This window comes from Ambystoma mexicanum, chromosome 6q (assembly GCF_040938575.1).
Source record: "Ambystoma mexicanum isolate Mex_15411 chromosome 6q, UKY_AmexF1_1, whole genome shotgun sequence".
NCBI classification, from domain to species: Eukaryota; Metazoa; Chordata; class Amphibia; order Caudata; family Ambystomatidae; genus Ambystoma; species Ambystoma mexicanum.
Window position 1 is genome coordinate 76,750,055 of NC_090937.1, and position 23,414 is coordinate 76,773,468.

At 52.0% G+C, this 23,414-nt stretch overlaps 1 protein-coding gene across 5 annotated transcripts in view; it reads right to left on the bottom strand.

Annotated features, from left to right (window-relative positions):
* Window positions 1-23,414, bottom strand: part of CENPC (centromere protein C) — a 1,963,500-nt gene that overhangs the window by 593,547 nt on the left and 1,346,539 nt on the right. The window lies entirely within an intron of this gene.

Below are 23,414 nucleotides of genomic sequence, written 5' to 3' on the forward strand. Positions count from 1 at the left end.
TGTCAATAGGGCGTAAGAGGCCTGCTGGTCTTTCCTTTTTTTTTTTTTTTTAAAACTTTAGTTTTTATTTGCATTTTTTATGTGACAAACAACAAAGAAAGAACTGAATGACCCCTCCCCAACCCCTCCCTTAGTAGCCCCCCCCGAACCCCTCCCCCCCGTATCCATTCCGGTTGTTTGTCTTTGGGAGACTCCCTATGTGGCTCCGTCTCTTGAGCCTCGAGGTCGATGCGAATTGTGACCGCTTCTCTGGTTGGCTTAACGCCTCCGTACCCCCGGACGCGGGGACCCAGTCCGTATCTTTCTGTCTTGCTGGACTAGACCCGTTCCTTTCTGGAGAAGCACCTTCCCTTAAGTTCAGTGGACATCCCATCCCCAGGACTGCTGCACCCCGTACCAGTCTGTAAGGAATGAGCTGGAGTCATTATTCACCATGGCGGTTAATTTGTCCATCAAGAACATGTTTTTTACTTTTTTCAGCCAGTCCTCCTTGGATGGGGGTTCGGGACTCTTCCATTTTTGAGCCAGGGCTACCCTGCCCGCTCTCAGCATGGTTTCCCACATCCTTGGGTATCGGTGGAGCTCTGTGTCCTCCGGGGGGAGGCCCAGCAACATCGTTAAAGGGTTTAGCGGCAGACTATCCTCCGTTACTTCCTTTATCCAACCCCTCACCGACTCCCAGTAGGACTGCACTTTCGGGCAGTGCCACCACATGTGGCTTCTAGATCCTGTCTGACCGCAACCTCTCGGACACCTCGGGGACACCCCGGAGAACATTTTGGACAGTTTTACCGGGTCTCTGTGCCACCCCTGTATTATCTTAAAGTTATGCTCCATGTCCGAGGTGAATAGGTTTCCATGGAATGCTATCTTGAATATTTTGGCCCAGGCGTCCTCGGAGATCTCCTCGCCCGCCAGGTCGTCCCAGAACCGGCGGAAGCCCCTTCTTCCTTTGAGGTTGTAGGTATTCAGTAGTTTATACACACTGGACACTGCCCCCTTCCTGGACGTCGCACAGTCTAGCAGCTTCTCAAAAGGGGTCAACTGCCTACTCAGGTTTGGGCCCCATGCTTTGGCGCAAAGGATGCCCTTCAGGCAGAGGTACTCGAAGATTGAGAGTGATCCCTGTCCGAGGGCAGCTTTCAAGTCCTCATAAGGCAGAAATTCGCCTTCTCTGAACATCTGTCCTGCCCACTCCAGGCCCCTATCTGACCAAGTCTGAGAGTTCCTGAACCCCTGCCCTCCTAAGTTGATAGGGTGACCCCATAGAGAGGACATTGGAGAGGGCCATGTGGTAAGATGAGCGGTGCTGGGGCCCTCTTTCCAGATGTCCCAGAGGACTCCCAGGGTCGGGTGTGATTTTAAGTGTTTCGGGATCGTTTTGCGTGGGGCCCATAGGAGGTCTCTGACCTTTAGGGGGTGAGCATCCATGTCTTCCAGGTAGGACCAGTACGTTCCCAGCCCCTCCTTCATGTGCTCCAGGAGGACGCGCAGTTGGGCCGCGCAGAAGTATAGGTGGAAATCCGGTAGCCCAAATCCCCCCTCCTCCCTTGGCAGGGTCAGCGTAGCCCTTCCGGTTCTTGGGGTTTTCCCTTGCCATACAAAGTCTCGTACCCCGTTCTGCAAGTCTCTGAAGCTCTGTGCTGGGACCCTAGTCGGGAGTGCAGTGAAGAGGTACAGGAGCCGAGGGAGTACGTTCATTTTGATTGCGGTCATTCGGCCGTACCAAGAGAGGATCATCTTCCCCCATCTCCTTAAATCTGAAGTGATCACCGCAATCATGGGGTTATAATTAGCTGCTCCTAGATTCGCTAGATCCCTGGTGAGAAGTACCCCCAGATATTTTATGGCAACCTTACCCACCTTAATCCCGTGAAACCTAACCAAGGGGTCTAGCACTGGGTCTGTTGTCCTCATTGGTAGCATGACGGATTTCCCCGTGTTAATTTTTAGGCCTGAAAAGCGACCAAACGCAGAGACCAGGGCCAGGAAGGGGGGGAGTGAGGAAACCGGGTCCACCAGGTAGGCCAGGACATCGTCCGCAAATAGGGAGAGCTTAAATTCTACCTCACCCCTTTTGATACCTCTAATATCTGGGCTGGCTCTGACCGCTATTGCCAACGCCTCCATCGTAAGGACGTATATCAGGGGAGAGAGTGGGCATCCCTGCCTTGTCCCGCGGGAGAGGGGGAATGATTCAGACAATGTCCCATTCACCTGTACCCTTGCCGTTGGGGCCCGATAGAGGGCGGATATCCAAAGCATAATGTGAGTACCAAAACCCATCCTCCGGAGGAGGAGCTCCATGTAGCGCCACTCCACCCTATCAAAGGCCTTCTCGGAGTCCGGGGAAAGTACGCAGGCGTCCAAGTCCGATGATTGGGCGAAGTGGAGGAGGTCTATTGTTTTGCGGATGTTATCGGACCCCTGCCTTCCTCTAATGAAGCCCACCTGGTCCCCGTGTACTAGTTTCGGCATGATACCTTCCATCCTCCTCCCCACCACCTTGGCCAAGATCTTGACGTCAATGTTTAATAGTGATATGGGGCAATAGGAAGAGCAATCCGCTGGGTCCCTTCCCTCTTTGGGTAAGACTGCTATAATAGCTCCCATCATAGATTCTGGGAGGATGTCACCCTCCAGCACCGCATTGAAGACCCTTGCAAGGTAAGGGGCCAGAGTGGAGCGAAATCTCTTGTAGAAGAGGACGGAAAAGCCGTCCTCCCCCGGGGTAGTGCCCACCTTCATCCCACTAATCACCTTGTCCACCTCATCCTCGGTTATCGGGCCCTCCAAACCCTCGGACATTTCCCCGGAGAGGGACGGGATCCGTATGGAGTCCAGGAAGTTTTCTATCTGGGTGTCATCCCCTTCGTATTCGGATGAATAGAGGGTTCTAAAGTATTGCCGGAAAGCCTCTCCTATGTGGGGAGAGTCACATCCCAAGAGTCCCGGGGTGTCCCTCACTTCCTTTACCCTCCCGCTTTTCTGTACCTCCCTTAACTTCCAGGCTTGGATCCTGTCCGCCTTGTCCCCTTTCTCATAATATTTTTGCTTAACCATTTGAAGACTCCTCTCCGTTTTGTGTAGGAGGAGGTTTTTAAGCTGGAGCCTATAGTCCGCCAGTGCTGCCACCCGGTCGCGGTCTAGGGGTTGGGCCGGGGATCCCTCCGCCTGGAGCCTGGCTATCTTTTCTCGCAGGGCTTTCTCCTGGGCCAATCTCTCCCTCTTCTTTAGGGCACCTATCTTTATGAGGACTCCTCTTAGGGTTGCCTTGAAGGCGTCCCAGAGCGTGTGCGTGGTCACCTCTCCGTTGTCAGTAAGCTCAAAGAACTCCGTTATGGAGTCCAAGACCTCCTGAGCAATGACCTCATCCTTTAACAGGGCGTCATTACATTTCCAGCACCCTTTGCTTTCCCTATTCCAGCCTATTGTGATTCTGATGCGGACCATGTCGTGGTCCGACCAGGGGACTGGGTCTATCCTGAAGCCTGATACAAACGGGCAAAGACTGTCGTCTGTTAGGATGTAATCTATCCTGGAGAATGAATTATGTATAGCAGAGTGGTAAGTGAAGGAGGGGATCCCTGTCCTCGGGGTCGGGATAGTATCTATCAGGCCCAGGTCCTCATTTACTCTCCGGGAGCTCTGTGCCATGGCCTCTTCTAGGGGCCTGGGGTCGAGGGGGCCCATCCGCTTCCTATCTAAGGTGGGATCCAGGACCATGTTAAAGTCACCTCCCACCACTAGTGGGCCCTTCATGAATAGCCTGAGCTTGTCCCTAGTTTCCTCACAGAATTGGGCCTGGTTTTCGTTCGGGCCGTACACCACTGCAAGGGTGATGGAGGCCCCCTGTCGGGTGCCCCGTATCAGCAGGTAACGGCCTTCAGGATCTTTCAAGATCGCCTCCTTCTCAAACCCTACGCTCCTTCCTATTAATATGGCCACCCCCCTTTTTTAGATCTGTGGGAAGCGTGATAAACCTCCTCAATTCCACCCCCCTGCAGCCTGGGCTCCTTCCCCCTAGCCCAGTGTGTCTCTTGGACAAACAGTAGGTCTAGTTTCGCCCGCTTAAACTCTCTACAAATCAGAGATCTTTTTGTGGGGTATTCAGTCCCCTCACGTTCAGGGTGCCCACTCCCAGGGCCGGATGGCTGTCAGCCATAGTCAATGTTTCCTGCCATACTGGTCAACAATTTCGCCTCGGTTCTCCCTTTTTGCTCCCCTTGATTCACCGGTTGGACACTATTGAAATGAACCCCCAACAGCCCCTCTAACCCTATCCCCAACAAACAAACCCCAACTTGGTCATAAACCCCCACCCCCTCCCCCGGCGTCCAGCCAGATAGTTTCGCCATTACTGGCTTTTTGGCCGGACCACCAGCCTGCCCCTTTCGGCCAGGCAATCCTTATGGAATCTCTTTCGTGTGAGCCCCCCCCCCGATTTCTTTCCCGTAATTGCCCCCTTTTGTACTTGCTGTTCAGCCTGATTCTGGGATCGTTCTTGCCTTTCTGCGGTCCCCGTGTTACTGCCTTGTAGTTAGTCTGCTAACTCCGGACGTTCCGGGGGACCGGTCTCTCGCGCCAGTGCTGGCTGGGGCCCCCTTGGTAATCATCCCTCCGAGTCATTTCGCTCTGCTTCTTTCGCTGGAGAGGGTGTGTTCATTTTTCTAAATTTCCGTGCCCCAGATTTCTTTCTCCTTTCGCTCGCCGGGCCCGGGCCGCCCGCTCCGCCCGTCGCCGGTCCTAATGGCTCCCTTCGGGGGGGCGGGTCCACCACATAGTCCTGGATGGCTCCTTTAATGTCCTCCTCAGTGATCAGCGTCGTCCGTTGGCCCTGATATTCGAAAGTCGGGGAGAAGGGAAAGCCCCATCTATATCGTACTCCCTTGTCCTTCAGCAGCTGTGTGAGGGGGCGGCACATCCTGCGTTTGGAAAGAGTGTATGCAAAGAGGTCCTGAAAAATGGAGACCTGCGAATTATTGTACGTTATCTCTTGAGTCTTCCTGGCTGCTTCCAGAACCTGTGTTTTCTCTAGGTAGTAGTGGAACCGGACCAGGATCGAGCGAGGGCCCCCTGCTCGTCCTCCCGCCCTGTGTACCCGGTCAATTGTGAGCTCAGCGGTCATCTCCTCGTCGAAGAGGAGGGCTATTATGCTCCGCACCATTCTGGTAAGCTCTCTCTCCGTTTCCCCCTCTGCCTCCGGAACTCCAAAAAACCTGAGGTTGTTTCTTCGTTCCCTATTCTCGAAATCATCCATTTGTCTGGACCTCTCCTCCTCCTTCTTCTCCAGAGCTGCTAACCTCATGTTAGTCTCTATCTCCAGGGTTGTTGAGGAGGATTGGTTGGATTCAACCTGCAGGAGTCTGTCCTCCACTTTGTCAACCCGTCGGTCCATCTTCTCCAGTTTCTGGGCTATGTCGGAGCGCATGTCTCTAATTTCTTGTGATATGGATGCAAAGCCCCTCTCCATTGCCTCCGTTGCGTGGGTAGTGGCCTCTGAATGGGCCATCTCCCGGGCACAGGCCGGGTCTCTTCCGTGTGGGCTTGGGTCTCGGTAGCGGTATTTCTGTAGACTCTTTTGCCAGTCCATTCAGTCTCCCCCTGGACGCTCCGTTGGTTGTACTTGGGCTGGGGGGGGGGGGGGGCTCCTGGAGGGTCACCTCGTGGGATCACCTGAGCTCGTGGAAGGGCGGGCATACGCCCCCGCCTGTCTCGGGCGGGGGCCTCACACCCGGTGACCGCCGGGCCTTTTGTGCCCTCTGTGTCTTCCTTGGGGGGGGCTTGTTTGCCCTTATGTCGTGCTGCTTGGGCCCAGAGCCCTCCCCGGTGGCGGGGCTGGGGGGCCGAGGGGATCCGTCACTTCTTTCTCCTCCCGCCTGCTCCTGCCGTGCCTGGGGGACCCCTCAGGGTGGGCACTCGCCCCCCCGTTCCCCGGCGGGGGCCTCACACCCGGCGTATTCCGGGCCTTCCTTGCCCCTTGTGTCTTCCTTACCGCGGGTGGGGTGCCCGGCCGTTGGTGCGGCCCGCTCGCGATGTTGGCCGTGTGGGCGCTTCCCCCCGCTGACTGTGTGGGTGGGGGTGCGGGGAGGCTGCCAACCGCCCCGTAGACAGTCCGCCACCCCCACCTGGGGTCCCTGAGTCCGCCCCGGGACTCTCACCTCTTCGTGGCCTGTTCGGGCCTATGCTCCTCTCCTACTCCACTCCCCGGGTCGGGCGCGTCTCCCACGCGGTGCCCGCCTTCTCCGTCGGCGATCCTCACCCCCGGGTGGGTCCCACCGGTTCTCACTCTGCATTGGCGCCGCGGGGGATGGGCGGTCGCCGCGGCGTCGGAGGTCGGCTCTCCCTTGCCTGTCTCCAGTGCGGTGGTCCTCGGCTCCTACTTTCGGCTACGCGCCGCCCGGGCCCTCTGACGCACCTCCGCTGCTGGTCCCGCGGCCTTGGATCCGCGGCCCTGAATCTCCGCTTTCCCTGGGTTCCTCGACCCCGCTGTTTCGCTCCGCGGGGGCACAAGGGGTTCACCCCGCTCTACCACCCGTTCTTTCGCCTCGGGGCGGTCTATGGGGGGGCTCAATCCCGATTCAGACCCGGCCGGTGGCTGAGCGCGGAAATCAGGCAGCCATTGCCTGTGCGCCCCCTGGTGGCCTCCTCTGGTCTTTCCTTTTTACTCTTGTTTTAGGCGCATACTCCACAGGACATTATAAAGTCTCTGATATCTTTTTTCCAAGACGGCCACCAGAAGTAGCGCTTGATCTTTTCTGAGGTCTTGGCCATACCGGGATGTCCTTCCATTAAAGAATCGTGATAACAAGAGATTACTTTTTTCTGTAAATCTGTGCTGGGTAGGTATAATCGTTCTTGGAAATACAATAAGTTGTCCTTTACTGCAAAGTCCTTTCCCTGCAGATGCCAATTCTGTATGTCTGCTGGAGTTACAAGTTGCCTGGCTTTATCCTTAACTTCCTCTATGGATTCTGTGGCGATTACACCCAGAATTCTTTGTTCGGGAATGATTGGTACAGGTTTAGGGTTGATCAAGTGTTCTTCCACTCCCATCCGAGAAAGGGCATCAGCTTTACCGTTTTTTGTACCAGGTCGATAGGTAATTATGAAGTCAAACTCGGCAAAGAATAATGCCCAACGGAGTTGTCTAGAGGATTGGGCTTTTGCGGTTTTCATATATTGCAGGTTTCGGTGATCCGTAATCACAGTAACGGTGTTTCGGGCCCCCAGCAGATAATGCCGCCAAGCCTTAAAGGCAGACTTGATAGCCAGAAGTTCCTTGTCAGTAATCGTGTAATTGATTTCAGGAGGCGAGAATTTGCGGGACCAAAATGCCACGGGATGCAACTGATTGGCTACCGGGTCCTTTTGTGATAGAACTGCCCCCATGGCAAGGCTTGAAGCATCAGTTTCCACGATGTAGGGGAGTTCGGGGCGAGGGTGTTTTAAGATTGGTGCAGAAATAAATTTAGTCTTCAAATCCTGGAAAGCTTGTTCCGCCTCGGTAGACCATTCAAAACGTTTGTTTTTCTTTAACAAGGCAGTGATGGGCTGGACTATTCGAGAGAATTCGGGGATAAACCTGCGGTAAAAGTTAGCGAAGCCTAACATGCTTTGCACACCTTTTACGGAGGATGGTGATGGCCATTTGAGAACTGCATCGACCTTCTTTGAATCCATACGCACTCCGCCAGGTGATAATATGAATCCCAAGAATTCAACTTCAGTCACGTTGAAAACACATTTTTCCAACTTAGCGAAAAGTTTGTGTTGACGCAATCTTTCGAGGACCATTTTCACGTGTTTCCGATGTTCAGATTCCGATGAAGAATAAACGAGGATGTCGTCAATGTAAACAACAACACACACATCTATGAGCTCTCTGAGGACATCGTTCATAAAATATTGAAAGGCGGCCGGGGCATTACAAAGTCCGAAGGGCATGACCTGATATTCAAATAGCCCATACTTGGTGCGGAAGGCCGTCTTCCATTCATCGCCCTCTTTTACTCGTACCAAGTGGTAAGCTCCTCTAAGATCCAGCTTTGTATATATGCATGCTTTTCTGACTTTCGTCCAGGAGTTCAGGGATCAAAGGTAATGGATATCTATTCTTAACGGTGATCTGGTTCAGGGAGCGATAATCTATACAAGTTCTAAGGTCTCCTGCCTTTTTTGGAACGAAGAACAAAGCTGAAGAAGCAGGGGACTTGGAAGGACGAATAAACCCATTAGCCAGGTATTGATCCAGGTATTGTCGAAGGTGAAGGTTCTCAGGCTCGGTGAGGGCATAAATTCTACTACAAGGAGGAGTAGATCCAGGTATCAGGTCGATCTGGCAGTCATAAGACCTATGAGGAGGTAGAGAGTTAGCCTGATCCTTCCGGAAAACATCTTGGTATTCTAGGTATTCGGGAGGTAACTGGGGAGTCTCTGAAGAAATTGCTGCCAGTGCAACACCAGGTGGAGGGTGACAAGTAGAGACACATTCTGGAAACTGGACCGTTCTTGCTCGCCAATCGATCAGAGGATTGTGTTTCTCTAACCAAGGCATTCCTAGAATAATCTGAAACTGAGGGGCCTTGATCACATCGAACACGATCTTCTCATGGTGTCCATCTTGACTTACTAGCGTCACTTCTTGAGTGGTATGCGTTACTGGCCCGGAGGCTATCTCCGTACCATCCACCGTATTAATGACGTCCTTTACAGCCTTGGGACAAAGAGTTAGATTCATCCTCAAAACCATTTCATGATCCACATAATTGCCGATGGCACCGCTGTCGACGTAAGCTTCAATTGCATGTAATCGATCCGGATTATCAGGGCTAATGAGGACCATAGGTATCACGAAATGCGAGGTCACGGAACTGGTTTTCACGCTCGGCAAGAGGACCTCTATTCTTGTCGGGCGAGGTCGTTTCCCTGCTCAGAGTTTGTAACTTTGGTAACTGCAGCTCCTACTGCCTTCTTGGCAGGTTTCACCGGACAGTCTCGAAGAAAGTGCCCTGAGTTTCCGCAATAGAGGCATAATTGCAACTGTTTTCTCCTTTCCCGCTCCTTTTGTGTTAGAGGACCTTTCAGATCCCCTATTTGCATGGGTTCCCCGGAGTCTACTCCTTTGGAAGGAGTTGGCGGTTTGGAAAATACTCGAGCATCAAACTTGGAACGATCGGCCTTCCTGTTCTGCAGTCTGTGATCTATTTGAACGACTAAGTCTATATAGTCCGAACAATCTTGTGGGGGATTCACTACTTGGGCTAACACATCTTTGAGCTCTCCGCGTAGACCTCTATAAAACAGCGTAATCCTTTTGTCCTCAGGCCAGTGAGTTTCCACTATCAGTCTGTTGAAAGACGCAATATAAGCCAAAAGGTCTTGATTACCTTGTCGCAACGAAAGAAGCTCATTGTCCAAGGCCTGCCCCTGTGAATGTCTTGCGAACAGTTTTTCCATACTGAGCTGAAAAGCTTGAAAATCATGGAGGACCGGATCATCTTGATTTACTAGAGGGATCGACCAGTCTGCCGCATTGCCACTAAGGTACGAATGCACGAAAGCTACTTTAGCTTGATCAGTTGGAAAGGCTGCTGGCCGGCATAAGAAATGCAACCTGCACTGATTGATAAATACTGCAAACCTCTTTGGGTCCCCAGAAAATCGTTCGGGCGGAGCCAGAGGTACATTCCCAGGTAGGTTGATCTGCACTGGATTCATAGAGGATGTAGAAGGAAGATTTCCCCCAGATGCGGGTAACAGGGTCTGTCCGGCTTGTGACTGTAGCAATTGTCTAGCGAGATCATCTGTTCGCTCCTTGGAAATAATCAGTTCCCTTCTTAGAGCGTTCGTTTCCTGACGGGCTGCATGCACTTCTGCCCTTAGTTCCCCAAGTAACTGGGCTAGCTGGTCGGTATCCGAGGTTTCCATAGCGCCTGGACGGGAGTTTTGTGGTAGGCTTTGCGTTCTGTAACGCTCACCTGATTCCCGTAGAGGCGCCGGTCTTGACTGGGCGTATACCGTATCTTCAAAGGTGATGTGTAACACACGGCTGGCTCTTTGGGCTGGACCTCTGTGCACTGTATGTCTGGCTCGAAGGGTAAGATGTCTTAGGTAAGTGAACGCCGTGCTCTCCATCTGCCTCGAGGCAGGGTGCTGTAACCAGTTTCTTCACTGGATAAGGGGAGCAGGCCTCTTGACTTCAGAGGACTGCTGTCCGTCGTTTACTGCACGAACGGTAAGTTTCGAGTAATTCTAATGTCTTTAAAGTCTTTAGTAATGATGTCTCTTGTTTTGCAGGGTTCCGGCGATGGCGGGCTGAAGTGAGTTGAAGATGGAGCCCGTGTGATGAATAGAAGCGCCTGGAAGCACGTAAGTAAGCGCTTGTTCCCTGCTTCACGATGCGCTCTAACTGTCTTTTTATTTTGCAGGTACAAGTTCGGGGCGGCTGCAGGGTGCCGGAATACCCACTGGGTTAGATGTGGAAAGGAGTAATGGCACGTGAGTATTAAAGTTCCCCAATGTCTTTAAACGCACCTTGTTTTGTCTTTCAGATGCGGGATGCAGCGCCGAAGGCCTCCGGAGCGTGCGAAGAGTTGGTAAACTTTTGTCTTTCAGATGCCGGAATGCAGTGTGAAGACCTCCGGAGCGCACGAAGAGTAGGTAAGCCTTTGTCTTTCAGATGCCGGAATGCAGCGCGAGGCGTTGGTGACAGCCGATGGACCAGGTAAGTGAAGAGCTGTCACTGAAGACCGTAATGCTAACCTGTTCTTTCTTGTCTTTATAGGTGTTGCTGAAGACTGGATTCAGGATGGTAAGCCTTTTTCCTTAGGCCCAGGATCAGATGCAGAAGACACGATGAGCGTTCTGCTGCTGAGGATGCAGAATAACGCAAAGCAAGATTCATCCATCGGGTGTGGTTTAAATAGCCTCCTGTAGTGCTTAGGTGTCTCCTTCCACAGCCACGCCTAGGTAAGAAAAGAGTTCCTGCTTTCCAGAAGAGTTCCAGTGTTCTGAATCTAGGGAGTGGCTCCTGCCCCACCCAACAGGAAAAGTAGTTCCAAACAGAAGAGGATCAGAGACTCAACTGGCAGGCAAGTAAGCAGCATGGTCTGCTGCAGGTAAGTCCACCCAAGCATTATGAGCCCGGCGCTTCCAGCGCTGGGACTGGGCATATTTATGAGCCTGGTGCCACTGGCGCCAGGACTGGGTCCAAAAGGTCCCAATTGGGACTGGTTGGCACTCGGAACCTGGGTTATGGATCTGCTTCCAAGGGAGTTGGGAAAACCCTGACCTTTTGGAAGCAGAGATCATGACACCATCTGCATAATATCTTGAGCCCTCACCTCTGGTGGCGAGTGTGAAGATACTGGTGGGGGGTGCCTGTACTTCTGCTCTCTATATGGTAGAGGAGAGGCACAGAGGACCCCAGCCGAGATTCTCAAGTGGTAGCAATGGACGAGCAATCAAGGCATAGCTTCTCAGGAGGTGATGCAGGCTGGTTCTTAAGTACAGTGTAGTCCCCGATTGCATTTAGGGGAGGCCGGCGGGCGCATGTGAATCCATGAAAGATACAAATGCTGGAGAAATGGAGTTAATGGTGAGAAACTATTCCCTTCTCCAGAATTGGATCTTTCATGGATTCACATGCTTAGAATAGAATGCACAGCAGTGATCCTGAAAAAAGGAGGAGGTGTGAATGCAATCCGGCACCCACCCAATCCTGCGTATAGCGAACCACGCTTACATTAGATTCAAATTTAAAGTGTGCCATAGTAACTGCACAGAGCAATATCCATATAAAGCTATAACAGTATACATAAACACACACATATATATATATATATATCTATCCATACATATATATGCCCAAATCAGCATAGACCCTTCTTGAAAAAGGGCTTACCTTATTGAAATAGATGTCGCAAGACTGCTCTTCCCATTTGTATTTCGTCCGCATGCTGTTGTTCGAGGCAGTAGTGGTGGGTAAATGTGTGAGGCACTGACCATGCTGCCGTCTGGCAAATGTCCGTCAGTGGTACCCCTGCCCACAACGCCGTCGACGACGAAGTCGCCCTGGTTGAATGAGCTCTCGGACGTCCTTGTAGCGGTTTTCCCGCTTTTGAATGACAGAAGGCAATCGTCGACGAGACCCATCGGGCCAGTCTCTGTTTTGAAATTGCCTTTCCTTTTGCCGAAGGGCCATATGCAACGAAGAGTTGCTGCGTAGATCGAAGTTGTTGAGTTCGATGAAGGTAAAATTTTAGAGCTCTCTTGACATCCAAGGTATGCAGGACCTTTTCCGCAGCCGATGAGGGGGTCACGAAGAAGGTGGGCAGGACAATGGATGAGTGCTTATGATAAGTTGTAGGAACTTTTGGGATGAAACGAGGACTTGTTGACAGATCACTCTTGCCCTTGAAAAATCTTAGGTACGGAGGGTCTATGACCAACGCTTGCAACTCCGAGATCCGTCTAGCTGATGTTATAGCTATTAGAAAAGCCTCTTTCCATGACAAGAACTTCATCGACGATGTGGCCATTGGCTAAAAGGGTGGTTTCATTAACCCTGCTAGCAATATATTCAGGCTCCACGTTGGTGGAAAGCGTTTAACCGGAGGGAATGTCCAGAACAAACCTCTCATGAAGTGTTTCACTAACCTGTCGCTAAACAAGGGAGATGACTTCCTTTTTCTTGTGAACCTAGAGATGGCCGCCAGGTGAACCTTTAGTGATGAAAAGGACAATCCGCTTTTTGCTAGATGTAGCAGATACGGAAGAAGCTGTTCCGGAGTAACCCTCAGAGGTTGCACTCCTGTCTGTCCTTGACACCACGCACAGAATCTTCTCCACTTACACCTGTAGGACTTGTTGGTGGAAGGGGCTCGCGCAGCTTGTAAGATCCTCCAACAGTCCGAGGAAACGTTCAAGGCACCAAATTCTGAGAAGTCGGGAGCCAAGCTGTGATATTGAGACTGTCTGGATTGTGATGCCACACTGTTCCCTCGTCCCGGGACAGGAGGTTGGGAACCTTCGGGAACGTTATCGGATGATCCGCTGACAGGTGAAGCAGGTCGGAAAACCACGGCTGCCTCGGCCAACACGGTGCAACCAGGATGTCTCGGCACCTGTACCTGCGTATCCACTGCAGAGTTCTCCGTATCAGAGGAAATGGAGGGAAGGCGTAGAGGAAGTTGTCCATCCACGGGAAGGAGAACGCTTCCCCCAGCGAACCTTCCTGTGGCCACCTGCTGGCATACATCTCGCACTTCTTGTTCCTCTTCGTGGCGAAGAGATCCAGCGGAGGCCGCCCCCATTTCTCGAAGACCTTCGACAATTGACCGGTGTCTATTTCCCACTCGTGAATCTGGTCCATATTTCTGCTGAGCGAGTCCGCCTGATCGTTCCTTACTCCTGGAAGGTGATGAGCTACAATGGATATATCGTGTTTCAGAGCCCAGTGCGCCACACCTTCTGAGCATCGATGGAAAACATCGCCGTGGTGTTGTCCGTCAAAACTCTCACTGTGGACCCTCTGATGTGAGGCAGGAACGCCCTGATGGCCCAGCGCACTGCTCTCAGTTCCAGAACGTTGATGTGCAGGAGAGATTGCAAACACAAGGCCGTTGGTCTCAGAAGGAGAGTGCCCATGTGTGCCCCCCAGCCAGTTAGGGACGTGTCCATCACTATGGTTAACCGAAACTCCAGCTCCTGTAGGGGTACTCCTTTGGATAGATTCTGGACACTTTTCCACCACTGAATTACTAGTAGAGCTCGTCGTTGTCGACGGTCAGTTTGTCTGACCAGAGGCCTTGAGCCTGCGTCCATCGGTCTGCCAGAAACTGTTGCATTGGCCTCATGAACAGGCGGCAGTTGGCCACCAGAGGAATGAAGGATGCCATAGCGCCCAGGATCAACGTATATTTTCTCACTGACAGTCTGGTATTGATTTTCAACTGACCTGCCAATCGACTGAGTTTGGTGATCCTGTCGAGGGATGGCCTCACTAACCTGGACTGGGTCTCGAACTGTGCGCCCAGGAACACCAAGCTTCTTGACAGTGTTAACGAGGATTTCTCGAACTTTATCGCAAACCCCAGCCGTTGTAAGAGGTTCATGGTGGTCTGCAGACTTCTGTGTTTCGACATAGGGGAGGACCCCCTCACCAACCAGTCGTCGAGATACGGGTATACATGATGGCCTTGCCTTCTCAGCCATGCTGCCACCAGGGCCAAACATTTCATGAACGTTCTGGGAGAAGATTTCAGTCCAAAGGGAAGTACTGTGAACTGGTAGTGAGTCCGCCCTACCACAAACCTTAGGAACTTCTTGTGTCGCTGACACATCGGTATGTTGAAGTGCGGGTCCTGTAGGTCCAGAGATGCCAGAAAATCTCCATCTTGAACTGACCGGATCACTTCTTGGAGCGTGAGCATCTTGAACGTTATGCTTTTCAACGATTTGTTTAGCTCGCGCAGGTCTAGGATGGGACGCCACTTTTCGTTTGACTTTTTCACCACAAAGTATCGGGAATAAACCTCTTGACCCCTTTGTGACGACAGAACCAATTCTATAGCACCTTTTTGTAGCATAAGTGCTACTTCCTGCTGCAACACGCTCAGATGGGATTGAGCTACAAACGCCGGTGGAATGTGCGGAGGGTTGCTTTTGAATTGCAGGGAATGTCCGTATCTTACAGTGTCCAACACCCATTGATCCGTTGTTATTTGCTCCCATTCGTTGATGTAACATGATACTCTGCCCCCCAGAACGTTCCGGTGCCCGTGATTGCTGGTCCTTGGTCTACTTATACCTCGTCGATGAGTAACCTGCTCTCTTCTTGGGGGCCTGGTAGTCCCAAGCGACGTTTAGCCGCTTGCGAAGCCAGTCTGTATCCATGGGAGGGGTATGCTGGTCTACTGAAGGATCTGTCCCTCGATGCCGAGAATCTGGAATTTCCCGATGCTCCCGTGAAGGGATGAAAAGACTGGAAACTCCGAACACTCTGGAGGGCCCCCAAGGAATGCACCGTGTCCGAGTCCTCTTTCATGCCCTTCAGGGTTCGTCCACCTTCTCGACGAAGAGGAGGTCTCCTTCAAAAGGCATATCCAGTATCTTGTACTGCACCTCCGGTCGGAGGTTGGTGCATTTTAGCCATGCCTGCCGTCGGAGAACCACACCGTTATTCACCTGCTTAAACCCCGACTCCGCAAGGTCCACTGCGATGTTTATAGCATGATTGAAGCCTCTTCACCTTCCCTGACCAGCAACATAGCCGCTTTGCGATGTTCATCCGGAAGGTGTTCCAGTATAGGAGCCAGCCGGTGCCACATCTCCCTGTCGTATCTGGCAACTATGGCTAGAGAATTGGCCGCTTTCACTGTGGTAGCACCTACCAACAGCACTTTTTTGCCAAAAGCATCCTGTCGTCTGGCATCACTTTCCAGGGGGGTGGGGGATTCGGGGGGGGGGGGGGGGTCGTGCACTTGTGCTGGGCCCTCGCCTTCCTCGCTGCCGATACCACTGAGTCAGGAGTTGGTTGGGAGGAAAGGCACTTGGGAGTAGAGTCCGGGGCCTTACATTTTTTCTCTAGACACCCCTTTATCGCTGGTTCCGAGAAATCTAATCCCCCCCAAAATCATCGTGGAAAACAAAGAGCTTTTCGCTCCAGTGTTAACCAAGATAATTAACGCATCTTTCCATGATGGCAAGATCCCTAAAGCTATAAAAAAGGTGACCATCACACCGTTGTTAAAAAAAACAGGTTTGAATCCTAAAAATCCTACTAACATGCGCCCTATTACTAATACCAACTTTGTATTGAAAATCACGGACAAAATTGCCGCAGGACAATTACAGGCACATGTGGAAGCCAACAACATTCTGCATGAGCAAGAGTCGGGTTTTCGTGCAGCTCACAGCACGGAAACCGCCATGCTAGATCTCCAAACACGTATGCTTTCCATAATAGATAAGGGCAAAAGAGGGATCTTAATGCTTCTAGATTTAAGTGCGGCCTTCGACCTCGTCGACCACACACTTTTACAGCAAGTCTTGGAGAAAACAGCGGGGTGCTCTAAGGCAGCCTTGGCATGGCTAACATCTTTTCTCTCAGACCGTGTAGGCAGAATTCATTGGGAAGAGAAGTTCTCCACTTCCTCTCCTATAAGTGCAGGTGTACCGCAAGGAGCCAGCATCTCTTCTCTCCTCTTCAATCTTTTCATGGAAATATCCATGTGTATTGTTAGAATGCATCGGTGTTCACTTTACCAACTACGCCGATGATACACAGCTGGTGATAGAATTGGAAGGAGACTATCAAATAGACAAGGAAAAGATTACAACCATATACAGCCTGATAGATAGATGGATGGAAGACAACTGGATGTGTTTGAATAATAAAAAAAACGAACTCATGATTTTCGGGTCCAGTCAAGCAAGGGGAAAACTTGGTAAAGAGTTTGAAGAATTCACTATCAAAGACTCAAGTATCAAGGTGGTCGCCCATGTGAAAACACTTGGGATGATGCTGGAGGCGTCCCTGGGATCTGAATCCCAAACCAACTATCTCCATAAAAATAAAGCATATTATATCAGGCTACTGAGAGCCATACGCCCTCTACTAACAGAAGAAAATACGGCCACAATTGCCAGGGCCATTATACTGGCTCGTCTTGACTATGGCAACTCATTGCTCCTGGGAGCATCCAAGAAGTGCATAAACAAATGCCAGATAATGGAGAATAACGCAGTCCGGATCATAAAAAAGTTCAATAGAAGAAGCCATGTGACAGAGGCCAGAAGATCCCTCCATTGGCTCAGAGTAGAGGATAGAATCCTTTTTGAATCTATGACCCTGGTTCACAGGTGCTTATATGGAGTGGCTCCATCCGATCTTAGAGCCAAATTTACCCGATACACCCCTAACAGGGCTCTAAGATCCCAAACACAAGGCAAGTTACAGATACCCCAGGCATTGCAAACGACTGGTGCTGGGAAATCCTTTCCGATTTGTGCTGCTCAGCAGTGGAACAACTTCCCAGTCTCGCTGAGAGTAGAGCCAAATTTGCTCACTTTCAGAAAAAAACCTTAAGACCCATCTCTTTAAATAATGCTCCCTACTATCTTCCGTCTTCGAATTACAGCTTAACATGACTCTGTCTCTCTGCGCCCTGATGCCTGCGGGCTTTCGACGCATTACAAACATATAAAATAAATAAAATAAAAAATAAAATAAAGGGTGGCGCATAGTCTGCAATCCTTCCTTTCACACATGATCCAGGATGGGTACCGAAAACACTGACCTTCTCCTTTTCCCCATGTGGTCGAAAAAATAACAGTTCTTTTTCTCTTCTTCCTGGGCCAGCCCGAATTCTGTACAAGCCCTGGCCATCATGGTGTGAAATGACCCAATATCGTCTGGGGGAGACGGCTGAGCCGGGCTTCTTGGGGTTTCCAATTCTGCTTCGGACTCCCAGGTTGGATCCCGAGAGGGGGAAAGGGAGACCACTGACGAGGCTCTGTCTGAGTCCGAATCCATCAGCTCCCCTTCCTCGTGGCGTGGGGCCGAGAGGTTTGCATCCGGCGGCACTGCCGTGGGGATTGACGGTGGTGGTCAACGAGATGGGCCCGGGTCGTCGATGACCGACCTAGCCGGAGTTGTTTCAGGTAGTCTGTCATTCAGTGTCTTCAGCAACGTTCGTCGTCGTCTGCGGTCCAGGAACGGTTGAGGCCAACTGCGTCAGCGGCAGAGAAGTAGTCGACGACTGCCCTACCGTCGACGACGGTGGTGGTCGTGCAGGCCTATGAGGCGTTTCCTCCTTTTCCGAACTCGACCTGCGTTTTTCTGCATCTCGACATGAGGCCGATCTATGACGATCGCCCGAGGAGGATTTAGATTTTTCTTTTCTGTCTTTCCTCGTTGAAGATAAGGATGACAAGGCCTTCTTCGACGAAGAGTCCTTGGAATGGCCTTCCGATGATTCTCTCTCCGCCGGTCGCGATTTCTTCACCGGGGGTTCCGACGACATTGAGCGGCGCGGGGCCCCTGAAGATTTTGACACTGAGGCCGCGCTGCGCGTGGAGCCCTCCTCCGAAGGCGGTATGCCCCCGCTCCGTCGTTCAACTATGCCACAAGTCTTCGACTTCGATCTTTAAGAGTCTTCTGGGAGAAGCCCTTACATATGTCACACTTGTCTGCCGAATGATGAGGGTGTAGACAGTATATGCAATCCATATGTCCGTCCCCCTCGTACAGCTTCAACCCGCACGTAGCGCACGGGCATAACATCGCTTTTCCCGACATCAGGAGAAAATTGCAACAGCACAACCTAAACAAAATAGTAGACTACACGAGGTGCTCCCACTACTTTGGAGACGGTTGAAATCTGAAAGGAGCCGCGAGGCGGGGCATTTATACCGCTACGTCCTAGTGGGGCATGCGTGCGCGGCCCAAAAACGACATAGATAGGACACGAAAGTGTCAAACGTTTTCCTATGGGAAACGGCTTTATAAGCTTACCGAGGGTTCCAAGTCTGTCGATGGGGAATATTCTAAGCATGTGAATCCATGAAAGATCCAATGCTGGAGAAAATAAAGATATAGCACAAGCCCAGTCCATATATAGTTCAATAGCCTTATTTCCTCCTATAATGTTTTACCCCCCCAATGTACCTGGTGGAGTAGAGTTCTTCGAAGACGCGTCGAAGGATCCTTCTTGAGTGACTCCCTTTAAGGCAGGAGCCACGGATCGTCGAGAGGCGTCGAAGATGGTGAACTTGTCGTCGATGGCGGCGATGAGAAGTTCAAGGGTGCCGAGACCCCGATGTCGATCCAGGCGGAGCTCGTCAGCGACGTCCTGCGAGGATGAGGTGTACGGGGCACCTCGGCGATGGATTGTTCAGGACTGCAAAGAGTTTCAGAAGAACTGTGGCCCAACAAGGGCGTCGAGTCATCGAAGTCTTTGTGGCCTTCAGGTGGCAGGAAACCCACCGGCAGATTCTCCTCGGCGCATTGGTCGTCCTCGACTTTCTCCGGCGGGACAAAGCGGTCGACGTTGCGGACAAGGGAGTCCTTGGATTCAAATGTTCTTAAGCAAAGGAGCGGGCGGCTCCGGTCGTCGGCGGCACGACGTCAAGTGGTCCCCACGGCTGGGCAACACAACTTCGACGGGCCTCCAACGGTTACACAAACATGCGAACCCTGGTCGACGGCAATAGACTTCGACAGCGGCGAAGTCCGGGTGCTTTGCTTCGTTCTCCTCAGCAGTCCCGTCTCGGCAGCCTTTCGAGGGTCTGACTTCCAGGAAGCTTCGGCAAAGGTTAGCGGTGCTAGATAGTTCCTCGGAGCACGGGAAGAGGGTGCCTTACCAGGTCCTCTCTCGGATCAGTCCTTGACGAATTTGGCAGCTTTCAGATCAGGTAGAAACAAATGCAACAGCAAGTCTTCGTCTTCCAGCTGGGCGTCGAGGATCAGCAGTTCCAGTTACTCTTCAAGTGTAGAGACAGCTTCTGAACGCTTCTGAACAATTTCCAGTGGTGGGACGTCCCCAGATATACTATCTTGTCTCTCATTCACACTGATGGGTCACTCTCAGCAGTCAATCATACAGAAGGGCATACATGCAGTCAGTCAGCCAATCAGGCATACAGTGCATTCAGGCCACCCTCCTCCCTCTCAGACTCTCACAACAAGGAATGTGGATTGGGACAAGTACCCAGCCATTCAACACTATACACTGCATTCAGGCCAGTTTAGGGCAGGGCTGTCTCAGTCTTTGTCTCTCATACCAGAAACCAGACAGCCACAACAAGAAGTGCATACTGGTCACACACTCCATTCACCCAGGTCCCACCCACAGGAGGTACCCACAACATACAGTCACTGGGAAGGCTCCAGTCATTCTGGACTGGACTTCACAACACCACCATATATGGAACTTCCACTCAACAGCCAGTCAGGGGGAAGGGACAGAGTCAGGGCTTCCCAGGACTTTGGGAAAACAAGGTAATAGGTAATAGAAAGCAAGAGGCCGCAGGGGCCATCTTGCTTTCCATCAGGAATCAACTGATTCCAATGGCAGGGCAGGGGTATCCCCAAAATGGAGGATACTCAGCGCACCTGTCAAAGTCAGCATGGAGCTGCCACCAGCCCATACCCTGCTCTGCGAACCACCCCAGGTGCCCAAAAACATACACTAGGGGCACAGGGTTGTTCCCCCACCCACAGGTGCCGTAAGGGTATCCCACGGGCCTGTTCCCCAAACCAAAAGAGAGAGCTGCACCGCCAGGAGTCCCACGTGAATTCCTGCGTGGAAAATATGACAGAACACACGATAAAAAGGCAGTAAAGGACAAGGATATGGAGGCCCTGTCCCTCCGATGCATTTCCAGCATCACAGCGAGGCTTTTCCCAGGGAAGTGTCCAGGACCGCTCCAATGAACTGGAGTCTCTATGATGGTATCATTTGTGATTTCTTTAAATTGAGGGAGAAGCCCAGTTTGTGAAGGAAGTGGCAGACATAAGCTAGCTGGATCTGAGCTTGTTCCGAAGATACAGCTCTGATCAGCCAATCGTCCAGGTAGGGGTAGACGTGGATCCCTTCCCTCCTTAGACTTGCAGCCACTACCGACATTAGCTTGGTGAAGACCCTCTGGGCGGAGGTCAGCCCAAATGGCAGAACTCGAAATTGATAATGAGAGCCGCCACTTGCGAACCTCAGGTATTTCCTGTGTTTGAGATGGATGGTGTGAGAGACGGGCCTCAACAACCGGTGGGGGGTGTCTGTACTTCCGCTCCCTATATGGTGGAGGAGAGGCACAGGAGACCCCAGCCAAGATTCTCTATTCGGTAGCAATGGTCAAGCAATCAAGGCCTAGCTTCTCAGGAGGTGATGCAGGCTGGTTCTTAAGTACAGTGTATCCCCAAAGCCCCCACAAAGGAATATCCACACTCTGTATTGGTTAGAACACAGTCCTTATATAATCAATAGTTAAAGTTATGTACATTCATCATGATAACTCACTTTGTACTCCGGCAAAATCTACAATGACAAATATTTACAATCCTAAAGTGGTACCACCCTAGATCTCATTGAAGTGCATGAACAATACTGTACAATGTCACACAGACCAATAGAGTGAAACCAGCAATAGAGAGAGGAGAGAAAATAAGATGGTTGAGCAATAGGCAGAATAATGGCCCCTACCACTGGGCACAGTTCTGTGTGGAGATCCCCCCCCTACCTGGGCAACCTGTAAAGAAAGATATAGCACAAGCCCAGTCCAGATATTGCTCTGCAAGTCTTATTCTCTCCTATAATGTTTTTACCCCCCCAATGTACCTGGTGGAGCCGAGCTCCTCGAAGAGGCGTCGACAAACGTCGAGGAACTCGCTGTTCGGCGACGGGGAATCGACGGCCCTTCTTGAATGCCTTCCCTTTCAAGCGGGAGGCACGGGGCGTCGAACGTCCGTCGACAAACGAGGTAGAACGATGTCGAAGAGGCGGCAGCTTCGTCCGAGCGGTGCTTGTCGGCGTTGGCGTCCTGCAAGGCGGAGGTGTGCGGGGCACCTCGATGACAATAGTTCTGGACCGCAAAGATTGTAGAGACGGGAACCCAGCAAGGGCGTCGAGTCGTCCAAGTCTTTGAGGTCGTCGGGTGGCGGGAAACCCACCGGCAGGTTTCTCCTCTGCGCGTTGGTCGGCCTCGACTTTCTCCGGCAGGATAAGCGGTCGACGATGCGGTCGAGAGAGTCCTTCGATTGAATGTTCTTAGGCAAAGGAGCGGACGGCTCCGGTCGTCTGCGGCACGGCGTCAAGTGGTTCCCACGGCTGGGCAACACAACTTCGACGGGCCTCCAGCGGTTTCACAAACCTGCGAACCCTGGTCGACGGCAATGGACTTCGACGGCGTCGATGTTCGGGTGCTTCACTTCGATCTCCTCAGCGGTCCCGTCTCGGGTCGACAACCTTTCAGGGGTCTGTCTTCCAGGGCGCTTCGGTGAAGATGGAGCGGTGCTCGATGGTCCCTCGGAGCACGGGAAGAGGGCGCCTTACCAGGTCCTCTCTTGGGTCAGCCCTCGACGGATTCGTCAGCCTTCGGATCGGTCGAAGCAAATGCCACAGCAAGTCTTCTTCTTCCAGCTGGACGTCGAGGATCAGCAGTTCCAGTTACTCGTTAGAGTGGAGACTCAGCTGCCTGGCTGCTTTAGGAGCACAATGGTCGCTTCTCAACCAAAGGTCCCTTCTGAACACTTTTCCAGTGGTGAGAGGTCCCCAGATATACTATCCTCTCTCTCATCCACGCTGCTGGCACACACTCAGCAGCCAATCATACTGCAGGGCATTCATGCAGTCAGTCAGCCAATCAGGCACACAGTGCATTCAGGCCACACTCCTCCCTTCCAGACACTCACAACAGGGAATGTGGATTGGGACAAGTACCCAGCCATTCAACGCTACACACTGCATTCAGGCCAGTTTCGGGCAGGGCTGTCTCAGTCTTTGTCTCTCATGCCAGAAACCAGACAACCACAACAAGGAGTATATATTGGTCACACACTCCATTCACCCAGGTCCCACCCACAGGAGGTACCCACAACATACAGTCACTGAGAAGGCTCCAGCCAGTCTAGCTGGGCCTTCACAACAATACCATACATGGAACTTCCACCCAACAGCCAGTCAGGGGGAAGGGACAGAGACAGGGCTTCCCAGGACTTTGGGAAAACAAGATAACAGGCAATAGAAAGCAAGAGGCCACAGGGGCCATCTTGTTTTCTATTAGGAATCAACTGATCCCAATGGCAGGGCCTGGGTATCCCAAAATGGAGGACACCCGGAGCACCTGTCAAACTCAGCACGGAGCTGCCACCAGCCCATACCCTGCTCTGGGGCCACCCACAGGTGCCCAAAAACATACACTAGGGGCACAGGGTTGTACCCCTACCCATGGGTGCCATAAGGGTATCCCATGGGTCTGTTCACCAAACCAAAAGAGATAGCTGCACTGCCAGGAGTCCCACATGGACTCCGGGGCAGAAAACATGACAGAACACACGGTAAAAACAGAAAAAGGACAAGGATTCAGAGGCCCTGTCCCTCAGATGCATTTCCAGCATCACAATCGGCACATGGAAATAAGCATCCTGGAGGTCCAGAGATACCAGCCAGTCCTGGAGCTGGAGGGCCTGACGGATCTGAGAGAGAGTTACCATCTTGAACTTGTCCTTCCTGAGGAACTTGTTCAATTCTTGTAAGTCCAAGGTAGGTCTCAGTCCTCCATCTTTCTTCGGTATGAGAAAGTAGGGGGAGTACCAGCCCTTGTTCCTCTCCGCTACAGGTACCGGTTCTATGGCACCTTTCTCTAGCAGGTCTACAATTTCCTGCAAGAGGAGCGGATCTGGAACTTTCAGA